The sequence below is a fragment of the Ranitomeya variabilis genome, chromosome 4, assembly GCF_051348905.1.
Source record: "Ranitomeya variabilis isolate aRanVar5 chromosome 4, aRanVar5.hap1, whole genome shotgun sequence".
NCBI classification, from domain to species: Eukaryota; Metazoa; Chordata; class Amphibia; order Anura; family Dendrobatidae; genus Ranitomeya; species Ranitomeya variabilis.
In genome coordinates, this window is record NC_135235.1 from 37,408,395 (window position 1) to 37,417,946 (window position 9,552).

A 9,552-nucleotide genomic window follows, 5' to 3' on the forward strand; every position below is an offset into this window, starting at 1 on the left:
GCCTGGAACCTCCAGATGTGAAGATATCCTGAAAGTTAAGGATCTCATAAACTTCTAAAAGACCTAACACATCCTACGACCAGCCCCTCAGAAGAGCTTATCAAGGGAGGTATGTGGGCATAACCTCGATCTAATAAAAAGCAGAGTTCGGGTTTTTGTCATTTGTCAGTCCTGGAAGACAACTTGCTCTGGTTCTGTCCATTTTCCTAAAAAGCAGTACCTCCCTCCGCTAAGCTCTGAGCCATTTCTGTGACACAGGTTTAGTACTTTTCATTTGTCATCCCTTTTATTTTATGTGATTGTTTATACTGTATCGTTTTGTTCCCATTTTGTATCATCTTTGTATATTTTTTTATAAACGGTGTCTAACTTTTTGTATTAAATATATAAAATTGAATAGCTTTGCTCCTCTTGCTCTGTAAACCGCACCCCTGAAGCCATACGCTACCTATAACGGGTATCCAATCAGCCTGTATAAATGATTGGTGGTAGCAGCTAGTAGTGGTCCCTTTGATTATTGTGGAGCTGGCAGTAATCCTATTGGGGGATATATATATATTCCATTCATTGGAGTTGGAGGTGTATATACCATACGCTCACTGTGAGTTCCCCAATAACTTGTCTAGTAGTGGAAAGAGTTGCTACCATCACTCGTCAGTAGTGATGAGCGAATAAACTCATTGCTCGGGTTTTCCCAAGCACGCTTGGGTGGTCTCCGAGTATTTATAACTGCTCGGAGATTTAGTTTTCGTCGCCGCAAGTGCACGATTTACCTAGCAACCAGGCAACCCCACATGTACTCAGGCTGGCTACCAGCTGTAAATCATTCAGCTGAGTCAACAAAAACGAAATCTCCGAGCAGTCACAAATACTCAGAGAACAATTATCCAAGACCCATGGTAATTTTCATAGGAGCAGCAAAAATGCCTTGGATCCCATTAGATTGAATCTGCTCCTCGTATGACAGAGATGATGCCACAAGGGATATTTCATTGCACACTTAAGGCTATGTGCACACCTTCAGGAATTTTCAAGGTTTTTGGGGGTTTTTTCACTATAAAAATGTGCTAAAAACGCTTAAAAAATGCAAACATATGCATCCCATCATTTATAATGCATTCTGCAATTTTCGTGCATATGTTGCGTTTTTTTTAAGCAAAACAAACGCATCGCGGTAAAAAACGAAGCATGTTCATTAATTTTGCAGATTTTTTGCGGATTTCCCACTATATTATTGCATTGGGAACCTCCGGAAAAAAACACAAAAAATCCGCAAAAAAAGCGAGAAAAACGCATGCGGATTTCTTGCAGAAAATGTCCGGTTTTGTTCAGGAAATTTCTGCAAGAAATCCTGACGTGTGCACATAGCCTGAAAGTTCTGCAACTTTCTAAAAAACTTTATGATTCAATTCAATTGTTCAGATGTCTGCTTGCTGTAAAGTGATCGAAACTCGTCTGTTTACATCATGGGACACAAAAAACTGGAACACAACTGATAGAACAATAGATTTTTTTTTCCCCTCCTTTTATAATAGCAGCAATCTATGGTGTCCTGATAGTTTTGTAACAATGTATCAGTGGTTGTTGGTAAAATAGGAATCGGGCTGTTTAACTCACAGAGAGTTGTCTAGAATGGAAAAAATGTAATGAATAAATATTAGATTTGTGCCAATTTCTAACTTCAGAGTGTAAATATTTTCATTTGCTGACAGAAAATGGAGATCTTGGAAATGGAGAGAAATTTAAACAGGAGCGAAGTCATGAAACAATTTTTGCAAGTCACAAACTTTTGCGCAATGTTTGGTTTCAGTTTGGAGCTTCAGTAAGTCCAAGTCAAGGAAATACTGTTATACTGAGCATAGACCAAGGGTAGGAACAAAGAAGAAAAAAAAAAAAGCAATCATGACATGCAGTTTTTGTGGGTGTTTTATTTTTTCCAACTAAAAACAACAATAGATTGAACGAAGGGGTGAGCATGAAGGGCATTTTTTGTTTACTCCTGAGTTCAAGCTTTAAAGGATTTTTTCTACTAAATCATATTTGCCAAATCTCCTCAAATGTCCCAAAAAAAGGAGTGATCTCCTGGAAGAGACAGAAAATCACTGGGGTACTGCTGAAACCTCCCAGGTTTCAGCAAGAGAATTGGCGTGGAGGGGCAATGGATTAAAAAGGGGCACAATTGATTATGAAAACTTTTAATGCTCAGCTGGACTTCTCCAGGATGCCAACCACCTAAAGTTGACAAATATGCACTAAATAAATGTATCACTTATTCATGGGATGGGTAATATACAGTATATATGATCTCTGACAGTCTGAATATAGGGTTCCCCACCATTCTGGAAGTCCTAAAGTTCCCTGAGTGAATAAAGCAGTGATCATTAGGGTTGAGCGACCTTAGCTTTTTTAGGATCGAGGTGGGTTTTGTGAAACCCGACCTTCTCGGATGTCGGATCGTATGGAATCGGCCGATTCTACTGGAACACGAAACCCAATGTTTGTCAATGAAATTATTTTTTTTTCTCTCTCTCTCTCTCTCTCTCTCTCTCTCTCTCTCTCTCTCTCTCTCTCTCTCTCTCTCTCTCTCTCTCTCTCTCTCTCTCTCTCTCTCTCTCTCTCTCTCTCTCTCTCTCTCTCTCTCTCTCTCTCTCTCTCTCTCTCTCTCTCTCTCTCTCTCTCTCTCTCTCTCTCTCTCTCTCTCTCTCTCTCTCTCTCCTCCGTGCAAGGCATATGTTATTTTTTGACTCCGGAAATTACTACGTCCGAAAACGTAACATAGCACTATGATGCCGCAGGAGCCGGAACCTATGTCATCACGCTGCCCACAATTAATTGGCTCAAAAAAATGGCGGGGAAGGCGTCATTCGAAACGCGACTTTGGCGCCAAGTTCGCGTTCCACGTGGCCGACCCACACTGGGATCGGATCGGGTTTCATGAGACGCCGACTTTGCCAAAAGTCGGCGACTTATGAAAATGAACGACCCGTTTCGCTCAACCCTAGTGATCATCTCTTTGTGCAATAAATCTGCTGAATGTGAACTTATCTTAGCCTTCAAGGTCAGAAGATCTTTACTGATGAATGTAGCCTTTAAAGGGTATTTCTAGCTTTATATAAAAAGGGTGTTATCAGAAAAATATTCTTTTATCTCTTACATTTATTGTGTTTGTTGCTTTAGGGTGCATGCATGATCATTTTTTTATGTGGTATAACATCTGTGATGGGTTTGTTTTGTTGTGATTTTGTGACATCGATCATACTGAACTTCATTTGTGATCTGTGGGTTTTTTCCTAAACCACAAACATATGTTCTGTAAGGGGAAGTGACACACATCATGTTCTCCTACCTTGACCTACATATCCTGTGTCCCAATGATGTTCTGGTGTAATTCAGCATTCCGTTCCTATGGCTGGACAGAATGTTACACATCATGGTATTTCAAAGTACCTTAATAGCTTTGTTTTGTTCCCACATATAGGGTACCAGGTATAAACAGTTCTGCAAAAGGCCAAAAATTTGCCACATAGCGCAAGCTGTGAAAATCTGCATTTTTTTTTAATTTTCCAGTTCTTCCTCGGAAATTACATAACCCCTTCATGTAGGGAAATCCATGTCTCCTATAAATGCTTAATGAAGTCTAGTATTTCAGTCCTGGGTGTGTGGTCTATGACATTTAATTTGGTTCCTCTCAAAGATGGCACAGTGATTTCATAATTCAACTGGAATAGATGTGTACAAAGTATGAGGCATCTCGTGAGCAGTCAGTCTCTTAATGAGGGCACAATCTTGGAAATTACATACAGCAGCAAGGCACAGAGCACGCGGCTTGCCGGTTACACAACAGCATAAAGGCACAGAGCTTGGTGGTTAATACAACAGAATAATGGCACAGAGCTTGGTGGTTAATACAACAGAATAATGGCACAGAGCTTGGTGGCTAATATAACAGAATAAAGGCACAGAGCTTGGTGGTTAATACAACAGAATAAAGGCACAGAGCTTGGTGGTTAATACAACAGAATAAAGGCACAGGGCTTGGTGGTTAATACAACAGAATAAAGGCACAGGGCTTGGTGGTTAATACAACAGAATAAAGGCACAGAGCTTGGTGGCTAATATAACAGAATAAGGGCACAGAGCTTGGTGGCTAATACAACAGAATAAAGGCACAGAGCTTGGTGGTTAATACAACAGAATAAAGGCACAGAGCTTGGTGGCTAATACAACAGCATAAAGGCACAGAGCTTGGTGGTTAATACAACAGAATAAAGGCACAGAGCTTGGTGGCTAGTATAACAGAATAAAGGCACAGAGCTTGGTGGCTAGTATAACAGAATAAAGGCACAGAGCTTGGTGGCTAATATAACAGAATAAAGGCACAGAGCTTGGTGGTTAATACAACAGAATAAAGGCACAGAGCTTGGTGGTTAATACAACAGAATAAAGGCACAGAGCTTGGTGGCTAATATAACAGAATAAGGGCACAGAGCTTGGTGGCTAATACAACAGAATAAAGGCACAGAGCTTGGTGGTTAATACAACAGAATAAAGGCACAGAGCTTGGTGGCTAATACAACAGCATAAAGGCACAGAGCTTGGTGGTTAATACAACAGAATAAAGGCACAGAGCTTGGTGGCTAGTATAACAGAATAAAGGCACAGAGCTTGGTGGCTAATACAACAATAAAGGCACAGAGCTTGGTGGTTAATACAACAGAATAAAGGCACAGAGCTTGGTGGTTAATACAACAGAATAAAGGCACAGAGCTTGGTGGCTAATATAACAGAATAAGGGCACAGAGCTTGGTGGTTAATACAACAGAATAAAGGCATAGAGCTTGGTGGCTAATACAACAGAATAAAGGCACAGAGCTTGGTGGTTAATACAACAGAATAAAGGCACAGAGCTTGGTGGTTAATACAACAGAATAAAGGCACAGAGCTTGGTGGTTAATACAACAGAATAAAGGCACAGAGCTTGGTGGTTAATACAACAGCATAAAGGCACAGTGCTTGGTGGCTAATACAACAGAATAAAGGCACAGAGCTTGGTGGCTAATACAACAGAATAAAGGCACAGAGCTTGGTGGTTAATACAACAGAATAAAGGCACAGAGCTTGGTGGCTAATACAAAAGAATAAAGGCACAGAGCTTGGTGGCTAATACAACAGAATAAAGGCACAGAGCTTGGTGGTTAATACAACAGAATAAAGGCACAGAGCTTGGTGGCTAATATAACAGAATAAAGGCACAGAGCTTGGTGGTTAATACAACAGAATAAAGGCACATAGCTTGGTGGCTAATACAACAGAATAAAGGCACAGAGCTTGGTGGTTAATACAACAGAATAAAGGCACAGAGCTTGGTGGCTAATACAACAGAAAAAAGGCACAGAGCTTGGTGGCTAATACAACAATAAAGGCACAGAGCTTGGTGGTTAATACAACAGAATAAAGGCACAGAGCTTGGTGGTTAATACAACAGAATAAAGGCACAGAGCTTGGTGGCTAATACAACAGAATAAAGGCACAGAGCTTGGTGGTTATACATCAGAGTTGAGGCACAGAGCTTGGTGGTTATACATCAGAATAAAGGCACAGAGCTTGGTGGTTATACATCAGAGTTGAGGCACAGAGCTTGGTGGTTAATACACCAGATTGAAGGCACAGAGCTTGGTGGTTAATACAGCAGAATAAAGTCACAGAGCTTGGTGGTTATACATGAGTTGAGGCACAGAGCATGGTGGTTAATACAACAGAATAAAGGCACAGAGTTTGGTGGTTTTACATCAGAATAAAGGCACAGAGTTTGGTAGTTATACATCAGAATCAAGGCACAGAGGAGCTTGGTGGTTATACATCAGAGTTGAGGCACAGAGCATGGTGGTTAATACAACAGAACAAAGGCACAGAGCTTGGTGGTTAATACAACAGATTAAAGGCACAGAGCTTGGTGGTTACTATGCCTGATGAAGAGACCTGTGTAGTCTCGAAAGCTTGCAATTTGTTACCATCTTTTCAGTTAACCATTAAAAGGTATCAACTACTGAGGACTCTAAATTCTAAATATATATTAGTTGAGAACTTGATGGCTGCACATCAGAGTTGTGGAAAGGACCTTGGCGGCTACACATCAGAGTTGAGGCATAGAGCTTGGTGGTTAAACATCAGAGTTGAGGCACAGAACTTGGTGGTTAAACATCAGAGTTAAGACACAGAGCTTGGTTATGCATCACAGTTGAGGTTCAGAGCTTGATGGTTACACTTCAAAGTTGAGGCACAGAGCTTGGTGGTTACACATCAGAACTGAGGCACAGAGCTTGGTGGTTAAACATCAGAGTTGGGGCACAGAGGTTGGTGGTTACACATCAGAACTGAGGCACAGAGCTTGGTGATTACACATCACAGTTGAGGCACAGAACTAGGAACTTACACATTTTAGCTGAGACTCAGTGCTTGGTGGTTACACATCAAAGATAAGATACAAAATGGTTACACATTATTTGAGGCACAATGCAACTAGGAACTTACACATTTTAGCTGAGACTCAGTGCTTGGTGGTTACACATCAAAGATAAGATACAAAATGGTTACACATTATTTGAGGCACAATGCTTGGCAGCTACAATTGAAAACTAAGGTATAGAGCTTGGCAGTTACAAGCCAGTGTTTAGGCATAAAGCTTGTCAATTGCACATGTTACTTGCGGAACAAAGCTTGGAGCTTATACATCGGAGTTGAAACACAGAGCTCTGTAGCTACAAATCAGAATTGAAGGACAGAGCGTGGAGATTACACAATGGAGTTGAGGCACATAAGTTGGCAGTTACATATCACAATGGAGGCACAGAACTTGTTAGTTACCCATCAGAGTTAGGGCACACTTCTTAGTTGAGGCACAGAGCTTGGAGGTCACACAGTTGAGTCATGACGCTTGGCAGCTGCACCTCAGAATTGAAGTAGAGAGCTTGTCAGTTACACTTAGGATTTGGGGCACAAAGCTTGGTAGTTATACAATAGATTACAGACAGTATTGAGACACAGAGCTTAGTGGCTACACATCTACTCATAGAGTACACCTAGTTATAACAGAACTACCGAGCAGGTTCACTGAATAGGCGAAAATTAGAAACAATTATTATGGATGTTCCAATCCAGGGGCATATTACAAAAGTTAGGAAATTTACAATTTACCATTTTAACTTAGTGGCATTTAGTTCTAGGATAATTCAGAGCAGCACCTCAGCTCAGCATGATTCATGTGTTTTGTTAGCTCAGATAATAAGTGGAACGGCGCTGACGGCATTTACTGCTACAGACCACAGCGTTGTTTATTCCTAGGGTTCCCAACTGTGGAATGTGTAATATCAGGAGATAGTCCAAAAGTATTAGGACACATACAACAGCAGAGCAATCACAAATATTAGAAAATGTACCTGGGCAGACATAATGACAGTGGTCCACCCGGAGGGGTCTGTATTCACCAGGCACTCTTTTTCAAGAAATGTAACCAATATTTATTAGATTTGATTTGCATAATCCAAAATATAACATTGTCTCTGGACCAAGGTCCTTTCTCTTCCAGGCGCCATCACCCTGGATCCTAACACCAAACAGGACATGAGAGCAGTGAGTGGTATGTAAATGCCCATGTTCTGTATTTATGTTTGGGTTTAGGGGTTGGGACAAGGAGGTCTGGTCTGAGACCCAAATTAATTTTAGGGTTAGCTATCTGAATTATGAGTATTGCTGGCTGTGTCCTACATCTTTTTCTCTTGGCCTCCACAGGTTATTGTTAGAATGGGATAGACCAACAAGATGACCTTCATCCAAAAGTAAAATTCCCAAGTGCACCATTGGGTCACAATCTATGGATAAAAAATAAATAAATAAACTTTTTGAGTAAAAAGTGCATCCGGGTACTATGATTGAGGATCAATCTAACATCTATCATTCTGAAGTCCTGAAAGGGCAGTGGGACACTTTGGAAAAAAAATAATCCAGCCATGTGTACCAAGAGAACTTGTCCCACCATTGCAGCTGTGTCATTTCTGATAATGCTGGCAGTAATTACATGGCTGGCAATATTTGAAGGATACTGTGAACATTGCTGCCGATACAGTCCTCCTTTCCAGGAAACCTTGATGAGTTTAACTTTCTGACACAACCTTCTTCTTGGCTTTTGAACAATGATGCTACTGAGAAAATATTGCACTACAACCGCACTGGCAGAGCCTGGAGACCTCAGATGAACTTGTCCGCTCAGCATACACAATGATAAAATGCCCGCTTGACCACCCACCTGGACAATGAGCCCTGGCCAGAACTCACTACAGCACTGCTGTCCATAAGGCATTGCAGAAGCAGATCTGTTACCAGGTGAATACATCATGAGGGCATCTGCCAGAAAGTGGGCTGTAAGGTTCGCCACTTCTGTCCTATATTTAGGACAGTAATAGATGACCTTTACTTAACACTTCTACTGAAAAAAATTACTGACCTAGTTGAGCAGATGCACAGGTGCCAGATGTCCATGGTCCATTTTTTCCCTGTTGAAATATAGCTCAGTAGGCTGGTACCCTGTGCATTTCTGGAGATCTTTTTTTTTTGCTTCATTGGGTGGATGCTAGTATAACATAAAGGAAATTTTGGAGTTCTAGCTCACACGAAATGCAAAGTGTTCACAAAGGTTCAAAAACAATTTTGGCCTGTTCCATACATAGTACCGAAGGGCGTAAATGTCATAGAAATTGTCCAGATGACTGCTATGGCGTCCATGAAAGAAGAAGGCTTGTAGTCTGAAACTGTACTCTACTTATCCACTACAGGGATGTCTACATTGCCCAAAACAGGAGGAGAAAGAAGCCCAGAAGGACCAGATAAGAAGGACCAACACGCAGCACGTTAATGGTACCCAGATGGAGAAACAATATAAATAACCACCAGGAGGGAATCTCATTTTGCTCTTGCCTTGGATCATACTTTCTTTCCAATCTTCCTGTGGTTAGGAATATGACAAAAGTAGTCTGTCAAGTAGACTGGACGATTTCAGTCAGTGGTTTCGTCAGTGGACCCGTGTTGGGAATTGGTCTTCTAAGCACCAGTTTCTCCTAAAACATGAGAGGGTAAAAGAGTATCCTACAATGAGCGTAGGGTCTGACACAATAACAAACCCAAAGGTCCAGCAGAAGACAACCTCATGGAGACCTGTCACTTATCACTTAAAAATGGACAAGCCCACATATAGATGGAAGGTGGGCCTCGGAACCATGACTTCTTGAGGAAAGATGAAGCCTCACCCAACATTGTCTACATTAGTGCATTCAGTGCCCCTCTCTACAGGTCTGGAGATAGCAGTGATAGAATGCAAGTTTGCTTATTTAGACCCACTACAGAAATGGTCCTACACCAGTTCCTTTCCATCTGCTGCAAAACTACAACTCCCAGCATGCTTCGTATTGTAGTCTCACAACAGCTGGCGGACTACAGATTGGTAGCCACTGTTGTGCAGGGTAAATATTGTAACAAGAGTTTCATTTATAATTAGTATTT